This window comes from Brachycentrus maculatus, unplaced genomic scaffold (genome assembly GCF_059751285.1).
Source record: "Brachycentrus maculatus isolate JH-2025_06_01 unplaced genomic scaffold, ASM5975128v1 h1tg000491l, whole genome shotgun sequence".
Classification (NCBI taxonomy): Eukaryota; Metazoa; Arthropoda; class Insecta; order Trichoptera; family Brachycentridae; genus Brachycentrus; species Brachycentrus maculatus.
The window spans coordinates 298,348-308,100 of NW_028281238.1; the positions used below are offsets into that span (position 1 = coordinate 298,348).

At 34.4% G+C, this 9,753-nt stretch overlaps 1 long non-coding RNA gene across 1 annotated transcript; it reads left to right on the forward strand.

The window, feature by feature from the left end:
- The first annotated feature begins 6,587 nt into the window (after positions 1-6,587).
- LOC148302023 (uncharacterized) lies at positions 6,588-9,003 on the forward strand. Its single transcript, XR_015838713.1, has 2 exons — positions 6,588-6,850; positions 6,883-9,003. It is a non-coding gene; the product is annotated as an uncharacterized LOC148302023 (long non-coding RNA).
- Positions 9,004-9,753: the final 750 nt, after the last annotated feature.

The window sequence follows — 9,753 nt, forward strand, 5'->3', positions numbered from 1 at the left end:
TTCGCTGTGCCTCTCCATAAAAGAGTCTGTGCTCTTGTGCTTGGAAAGGGACTTACACTCGTGGTTTAATGTTATATAATAAAAGATATAATAGTTTTTTTAATATATTTTTTTAAAGATTTAAATGTATAGAGCTTTAATTTTTTTCTTGAGGATTTTTATATCATCTATTTTTTTTATTTCTTTAGGGAGTTTATTGAAATGTTTGATTGCCAAATATTTGAAGTTTTGCTGAAATTGCTTGGTGTTGCATTTTGGAATAGAAAAATCGTTTGAGAATCTCGATGATAAATTCTTTGTTAAATTTAAATAGTTGTCACCCTTTAGTATTTGAAAAACTGCGGTTTTTTTATAAATGGATTCTATATTTGGGACTTGAAATTTTTTAAATAATAATTTTGTTGGAAATATGTTTTTTTTTTCAAGATGACTTTAATTATGGTTTTCTGTACTATTTTCACTGAGTTCAGTATGTTGTTGTATGAGCCTCCCCATGCAATAATGCCATACTGTAGTAGTGAGTGAACGATAGCATAGTAAACTCTTTTTAGGTTGTCGATGGTTAGTATGTTTCGGATTCTAATGAATATATATATGCATTTTCTTATTCGTTTTACTAGTTCATTAATGTGACTATGGTATTTCAAATGTTGGTCTATTATAACACCTAGATATTTTATTTCTTTTTTTGGACATAAAACAGAACATAAGTTTTTGCAATTTGAATCCCTGCAGTCACCATTGTGAATTGTAATTTTTATATTTGTCGGTATTTTGAGTTTATGGATACAAAATGGGATAAAGAATGTTTTATCTGTATTTAGGGATAATAGATTATTGTCAAACCAGAATTTTAGGATTTTCATATAACATGAAAATATAACATGAAAAAGTTTGAAATGTCTTTTTCTACACCATAAGATAATAGTTGTCATACATTTATATTTTTCTCATAGTATCTCATGTCCGCCTCCTTAGCGTAATGGTCAGCACGCTCGGCTACCGTTCTGGAGGACCCGGGTTCGATTCCCGGGGGGGGGGGGGTAAGAATAAATATAAGTGATTTTTTCACTGTAATATTTATTCAAGATTACCCTGGACTAGTACTTGAAGCGGAGGGCTGATCACCTTTCCTTCATGTGTAAACGATCAAGATAACACTGCGTTTATATGACGCAGTGCCCTATGCACCATTGGGGTGCGGATAAGGGTTTTATTATTATTATCAATGCAATATTATGTTGGAAAATGATCGTCTATGGCTTTTTGAAAATTATTGTTTGAAGGCATTTAATGAAAATGCATTACAATTTTGTGTCATTTTAAAACACTGAAAAAACGATCGTTTATGTATGATTTTTCAATAATTATTGTTTGAATAAATTACAAAAAATATAAAAATTTTGAAATACGTTGGAAAATAGTTTGTCTATGGCTTTTTGAAAATTACCGTTTAAATGTATTTGTTGAAAATCTATTACAATTTTGTGTCACTTTGGAAATAAGTTTGTTTATGACTTTTTAATGATTTTTGTTTGAAAGTGTTTAAAGAAAATATATAATACAATTTTATTCAATTTTAAAACATTTCGGAAAATAGTTTTTCTTTGGCTTTCTTAAAATTACCATTTAAACGTATACCCTACACTTACTATGTAACGATATTTTTTTTACATCTTAATGTCGAAATAATCTTAAAATATTAAAATAAATCTTGCACTTACATAAATTTTGCTTTTAATTTTATCGTTGTGATTTTTTTTCAATAGGACGAGATTGTCTTATGTGCAAATATACAATGTATGGGTCAGTTTTTATCATTCGCTTAAATTTAACCATAAGTGAAATTTAAGCTTATCTTATGTGAATCACAAAAAAAAGATGTCGAAATTCTAAAATATATTTTTTAATTTCTACATAATCATCCTTTACCATCGATTTATTTATTTTTATATTTCTTTTCATATCAATAAATAGGACATGCAATGTTTTTTTAATATATCTACTAAGATAAAAATAGTAATGTTCGTTTATTCAAAATCATAAATCTCCTTAAGTTATTCATCGATTTCTTTGAAATTTTTACGCAGAGATGCATTCGAACATGCGCGTAGTTACTTAATATATGTGACAGGTAAAAATAACAGTTTTTTTGTCTCAATGGCAGCGCCATCTGTTGAATGTAACAGCAAAACACGCGAAAGTAAATATTGCTCATGGCAGAAGCTGTGCTTATCGACAGCTGCTGTCACTTATTTAATATTACCATTTGTTCATAAGCATTGTGAAATAATAAAAAAAAACATCTGTGCTTTCTATTTGATTTATTTTCAATTCAACCAAATGAGAAATAGCAATGTGTGACCGGGTACACCTGCTATTAAAAATTAAATAAATAAAAAAAGAAGAAGACGATATTATTTTTGTGAGAAAGGTAAATAATTTATATAATTTTTGCAATTTTTCATAATGTTATCAAAACTAAGGAATTTATGTATTAATTTTAAATCAAACACAGATTTTTTGAGTCTACTAAGTTGCCACAACTTAGTAGACTCAAAAAATCTGTATAACGTTTTGAGTGTGTGCAAATACTTGTTCACAAAATCTGGATTATCTTTATTTTCATATTAATTTTTAAAGGAGTTATTTTCATATTAATTTTTGACATCTCATCAAAGATGAAGAAGAATATGGAAGTCTGGGCATTTACGGGGCTGACGACCGTCATAGGCTGGTTTAAGTGATCACTTTACACACGTGTAACATTCACCAATTCTACCCATTGTTGACAACCACACTACTCAAATTCTTGGAAGTTCTATATATATGAACCAATTTAGAAACTTTGTTCTTGAATCCGTAAATGCCCAGACTTCCATATTCTTCTTCATCTTTGATGAGATGTCAAAAAAAAATAATAGTACAAAAAATCTGTGTTTGATTTAAAATTAATACATAAATTAAAATGGAGTTCTACAAATTAAACGCCAAATCAATGAATAAAAACTAAGGAACATAATTTACATTGTGTTCAAGCCTTGACCATTGAAAAATTATATAAATTTACATTTGATTTGATAAGCTTGGTTTTGTAAGGTTTTTAAATGATGAAAATATCTGCGAATAAAAAAAATATTGTATGGCAATTTGCCTCATCTTTTCATGTGTTCACTACAATAAAAAAATGTAAACAAAAAATGCGTTTTTACTTACAAACTAACTAACCAACACGCCGCTTCACTGCAGGGGTAGGCAGAGAGAATAGAACGTAACAACACTGTCTTTGAAAATATACTCCGGCTTTTCCACATTCATTTTCCACTGCGAAACTGGTGCCGTGGGTTCGATTCCCGCCAATTGCAAAATGAATTCTTTTTTTTTGGCTTTTGGCTTGGCGCTGTACAACTGCCGAGGAAAGCTACTCTATAAGTTTAAATAGATTCCCCCGGATATTTGCATCTAAAGTCCGTATTTTTTTGTATACATAGAAATACTGTGATAAGTGATAAATTAAAATAGTTCAAAGTGAAAAAAGTTCTACAGTTTAGCTGTTATTTGAGAAAAATACATCAATAATGCAACACAAAAATGCAACTGAAGTTAGCGTGGTCCGTGATGCGGTCCATTTCTCGGAGCAAACAACACTAAATGCATTCCATGCAGTGTTAAATGCATTCCTACGACCTTGTCAATATTGTATATAAAATAAACAATAGCGATCCAAAAACATATGCTTACTCCAACTCTATTTGTGCTATTTATTATTAAAGCTTAAAAATATTAAATATTAAAGCAGTAAAAAAACACATAAAATTATTAACTATGGAATGCAGGGTCAATTTTAAACAGCCAAAACCCACCAGCTCGCATCTACTGCGCTGAGTTGGGGCTTATGCGCCCGTATACCTCGCCGCCGTCATGGAGTACCTGGCTGCCAAGGTGTTGGAGATGCCCAGCAATTCCATCAGTGACAACAAGATGACCAGCATCACCCCCCGCCATCTGCAGTTGAATATCCACAATGAAATGAGCTCAACAAGCTGCTCTCCGGCGCTACCATCGCTCAGAGAGGCGTCCTGCCCAACATCTTGGTCATGCTCCAGCCCAAGAAGACCGAGAAGAAGACGCAATAATACGGCGGCTCCGCTTTCCCCCCTTCAGACTCAGCGGATTGACGACGTTTTCTTTAATGTACATTTTTTATCATTTCCATATCATAATCCATTCTGTATAAGCGCCCTTGAGATAGTATTTTACGAAAATGGCGCTTTAAAATTCATCCAAAATTATTATTATTAGTATCACCCTGGACTAGTACCTGAAGTGGATGGCTGATCACCGTTCTTTCGTGTATTTAACGATCAAGATAACACTTATTATATACGATGCAGTGCCCTATGCGCCATTGGGTGCGGATAAGGGTTGGAAGAAGATTATAGCATGTTATTTTGAAAAGATTCGGCTAAGGAAATTTTGATATTTCTATATTCGGGTAATGGAAAAAGTTGTGAGGGTTTTCCGTGACAATTGGAACGCAGAGCGCGGCCGGAAAATGGGCATATTAAATTTCGGGGTGGAACATTTAACCGCTTCGAAGCTGAAAACTAAATTGGTACAATTAAAATTGACCCAATTTTGTTCCAAATATTCAGGTGATGTCTTTACGCTGCTTCGGAAGAGGCCGTCTCCTCGCTGGGGTGACCATTCTTCTTTGCCGTTGATTTAAAGCTTCCGGTGGCATTGATTGAATAAATAAAAAAAATAAAACTGAAATCAGTTCAAAGTCAGGCTGTGGTCTCGTGGATAGTGTCGAAGGCTGTTGACTCAGAGTTTTTGGGTTCGAACCCAATCCATTACAATTTGATATTCATTTTTAGTAATGAGCTACTTAGACTGACAAATATTTATTTTTTAAAACATTTTTACATATATTTTAGATCCTTCTATAAGTGGTAAAAAAAACAAGTGTTTTATTTATATATTTTGTCAATATATATATTTTTATTTCATTATTCAAACCTTTATCCGCACCCCAATGGTGCATAGGGCACTGCATCATATAAACGCAGTGTTATCTTGATCATTAACATGAAGGAAAGGTGATCAGCCCTCCGCTTCAGATACCAGTCCAGGGTAATATTGAATAAATATTACAGTGAAAAAATCACTTATATTTATTTGACCCTCCCTGGGAATCAAACCCGGGACCTCCATTACGGTAGCCGAGCATGCTGACCATTACACTACGGAGGCGGACAAAACGGCTATTTTTGTAAAATAAATAAATAAATATAGATTCTATATTTTATTTATTGTTTCGGCATTAACTTTGTGGTAAGACATGTTACAATGATTAAAGAAAACACTTCGTTTTTTACCACTTGAGTTTTATTATAGACTACATGTTTCAGAAGTTAAACTTCCATCATTCAGGTCTGTATAATAACATATATATTATTATACAGACCTGAATGATGGAAGTTTAACTTCTGAAACATGTAGTCTATAATAAAACTCAAGTGGTAAAAAACGAAGTGTTTTCTTTAATCATTGTAATATAGATTCTGTTTATTAAATACGTTGTCACCCTTCATGAATTGTATTAGCGTTAGGTTTGCGAAACAGGATATCTATAGTATAATAATTTTTCTAATATCTTCAAGTGAGTGTGGTGTTTAAAATTAATTAAACTTTAGGAAAGTTTGGTCACAGTACTGAAAAAAGGAATTACCGTACTTAAACGACGCAATGTCCTTAAGGGTCGAATTAACGTACCGAGTGGATTTCATTATTTCAAGGAAACAAGGACGTCATCAGTCGGCGCTTCCTTACGTCTTGGGGACTCTATAGCATCCGGTATTGAATGAATAAGAGTCCAAAACAATTATTTTTTTTCATTACCACATACAGGAGTTGTTTATGTGCGTGGTGAAATATTTCCGGAACTTTTGTCAAATTCGTAAAAAAGTAAACAATACAATTTCCAGGATGAAAGAGATAAAAATAGAAGACAAACTTTCTCACGTCGCGTCTGTTTGAGAATGGTTTAACATCACCCTGAACTTTATAAAAATATTATCTGAAGTGTTGGATTGATCACCTTACATTTATGTAAGTAACGATCAAGATAACACTGCGTCAGTACGGTGTAGTGCATCATTGGGTGCAGATAAGAGGGTTAGAAGTAAGTCTCATGAAATAAATGTATATTTTTATTAATTACATTTATATTATCCACTGACACTTCGTGATGGAATTGCATTTTTAATATATTATTAGATTAAAACCAGTCTGATGATGTCAGTAACGACGAAACCCGGTCGCTGGTCAAATAAAAATAAAGTGGAAAAGCTAAAAATATTGGTTTTAATCTAATAATATATTAATTACAGTTATGTTACGATGTCTGATGCTATAGGTGACTTTTGGTAAGAAATTTAGGGTTTTAGGACGAATATCAAATAAACGTAGATGTTTTACTATATATATGTATGATATGATGTTTCACTTAATTCGAAACTTTTATCGTAATGTGGTTTCGCCACAGTGCGAAATGAAACTCAAAAAAAAATAATTCGAAGGACCAGTCTTATATTATTAACAATAAGACGACGATTCTACAAGATAGAAATATTTAGATCGATTTGGAGTCGTGATACTCTCCCGAGTTAGTTCGATGATTTATGCTCGAACTTTCAAGTACCAAGGGAAGGCGAGTTCGATAAATATCAAATAGCACGTATGAATAAAGAACTAACCTTTTATTCTTATAGATGGTCTTGATCCAGCGCTGGGATCAGGGCGATTCTCTCTTGATGGTGGTGATGGGGTCACAAAATACAGCGAGGTATTCACAACAATTCAATAAAATACAGCGAGGTATTCACAACAATTCAATATATAGAGCGCCCGCGTGAAGAGTCAAATTGCAACTATTTTTTACTTTTGTTTTTGTCTTTTATTTTGGCAGTCGGGCGTCGTTCGAAATTCAAAACGTACTACCGATAAGTACCGGCCAAACCATGCCCCCCGCCTTGGAAGTTCCTAGAGCTTCCGAAACCGTCGACGCAAACCGAAAGAACCACGAACTCCAAAACGATCAAACACGAATGTTGAAGAGAGAGAAATAATATGGAAAAATACTTAAATAAAGGGATAATTAAATAATTCATTTCAATTTGAACCATAAGAGGTTTGAGGTAATTCTCTCAACACTTTCACTTGTTCGGAAACGTCCAATTCAATACAATTGGAAACTTAATGCAAAAAACAAACAAACAAAAGAAAAACTGAGATAAAAAAATGCAAAAACAATAGATAAACAAACTACTATTGATTTGGAATTGGACACAGTTTAACAACTGGCCTTTTGAAGCTGGTGGTTTGGGTTCTGACCAAAGCCACTCTGGCAATACCATCAGTGCCAGGGTATAATTCTTCTATTCTTCCTAGAGGCCAACGTAAAGGAGGGATGTCGTCTTGTATAATTAGAACTAAAGTACCCACAGTTACCGGGTGATCGGGTGTACACCACTTTTGGCGCACTTGCAATGTATGCAAGTATTCCAACCTCCACTTTTTCCAATATTCTTGGACTAAACTGTCTAATAACCGTTTACGATAACCAAGACTATAACTGTTTGTTTCCAAGGCCGGAAGAGATTGCAAAGGTGTAGACATGAGAAAGTGGGCGGGAGTAAGGACTTCCGGATGAGGTTCGCCCGATAACACACAAAGGGGTCTAGAATTGAGGAGAGCCTCTATCTGTACTAATACCGTAAGGAGTTCTTCATAAGTCAGTAATTGACTTCCTATTACTCTATATAAGTGTGATTTGAAACTCTTAATATTTGACTCCCAGATTCCACCAAAATGTGGACTATGAGGTGGAATTAATTTCCATTCTATACGACGCTTAAGCATTTCTTTGCTTATAATATTGTGGTATTCCTGCGATACGGTTAACTTATAAATATCTTCTAACTGTGCCTTAGCTCCAATAAAATTTGTACCATTATCTGAGTACAAACATGATACAGGTCCTCTTCGCGACAAAAAACGTTTGAACGCGGCTAAGAAAGTATCGGAGGATAAGTCCGAAGCAAGTTCAATATGTACGGCCTTAGTTGTTAAGCAAATAAAAAGACACAGATAAGCCTTTTGAGAACGTTGTCCGCGCTTTCTAGTGAGAGTAATGTTTAGAGGACCCGCGTAATCAACACCTGTGTGAACAAAAGCTTTTGCCTCCTGTATCCGATATGATGGAAGATCAGCCATTTTCGGAGTTGGATGTGACGGAGACATGCGGAAGCAGGCATTGCATTTATTTACTCGCCCTCTAATGACGCTTCTGGCAGAAAGAATCCAAAATCTTTGGCGCAGGATAGACATAAGGAGTCCCGATCCCGTATGTAAGTGAAATTTGTGGTACCGATCTATTATTAAATCGACCACATGGTCTCGTTTTGGAAGAAGCGCTGGGTGTTTGGTTTCAAAAGGAAGATCTGCTTTGGATAATCTTCCTTCAATGCGTAAAATACCTTCTTCGTCTATAAAGGGACTCAGACGTTTCAACTGTTTTGATATGACCTGAGACCCCTTTAATTGGCTTATTTCGTCTGAAAAATGCATGCTTTGGACCGCTCTAATAACCACCTTCTCAGCTTCTATCAAATCTGAGACTGTAACTGTCACCGAACGAGGTAACCATTTTAAAAAACGTAAACAATATACAATTATACGAAGAAGCCTGTCCCAACACGAGACTCTTTTAGACAATTCGTAAAACTCCAAACAATTATTAACGAATGTATTCGTTGTTAGAAAAACTTTAGAACGTTTGTATTCCAATTTTTTATCTTCGGATTCTTCAAAGGAAAATTTAGTTATAGGCCACGTAGAGCAATCTTCCCTAGCCCACGGTGGACCGTTTAACCACAGAGGGTGGTCAATTAATTGCGCGGGTGTCAACCCGCGAGATATACAGTCGCTTGGATTTTGCTTACCATTGATATGGTAAAAATATTTGGGATCAAGAAGTTCTTGAATCTTGGTGATCCTATTTGCGACGAATGTGTCAAAACGATGTGGTGATGAGTGAGTCCAGTGTAGAGCGACTGTCGAGTCACTAAAGGCATATATATTTTTTACTGTACACCTTGAGGAAATTGTATCGATGACAAATTTAATAAGCTTTGCTAATAATAAGACTGCGCAAAGTTCTAATCGAGCTAAAGACACAATTTTGAGTGGAGCTACACGACTCTTGGCTAGAATTAGACTTATTTTATTGGGATTATTTGGAACTTCTATGCACGTATAAACACAGGCGCCGTACGCGCGTTCGCTGGCGTCTGCAAACCCTAATATGTTTAAAGTACATAATTCCGATTCAAAGCCTAAAAATCGAGGTAATTTAAATCCTTTTAGCAGAGGCAATTCTTTTAAGAACTTTTGCCAGGTAGTTTTTATTTCCTCAGGTGGCAATTCATCCCACCCTAACTTACGAATCCATAAAGCTTTGATTAATGATTTCGCATATAAGATTACTGGAGAACAATAGCCATTGATGTCCCACAACTTTGCCACCGTTGACAACATTGTGCGTTTGGTACATTTAGGTATTGGGCTACATTTTACAGAAACTGTTAAAACATCTTCCTTAGGACACCAATCTAATCCGAGAATCTTAAGGTTATCCTCTTCATTGTCAAATTTAACTTTACTAGTTAAACGATTACTTTCCGGAAT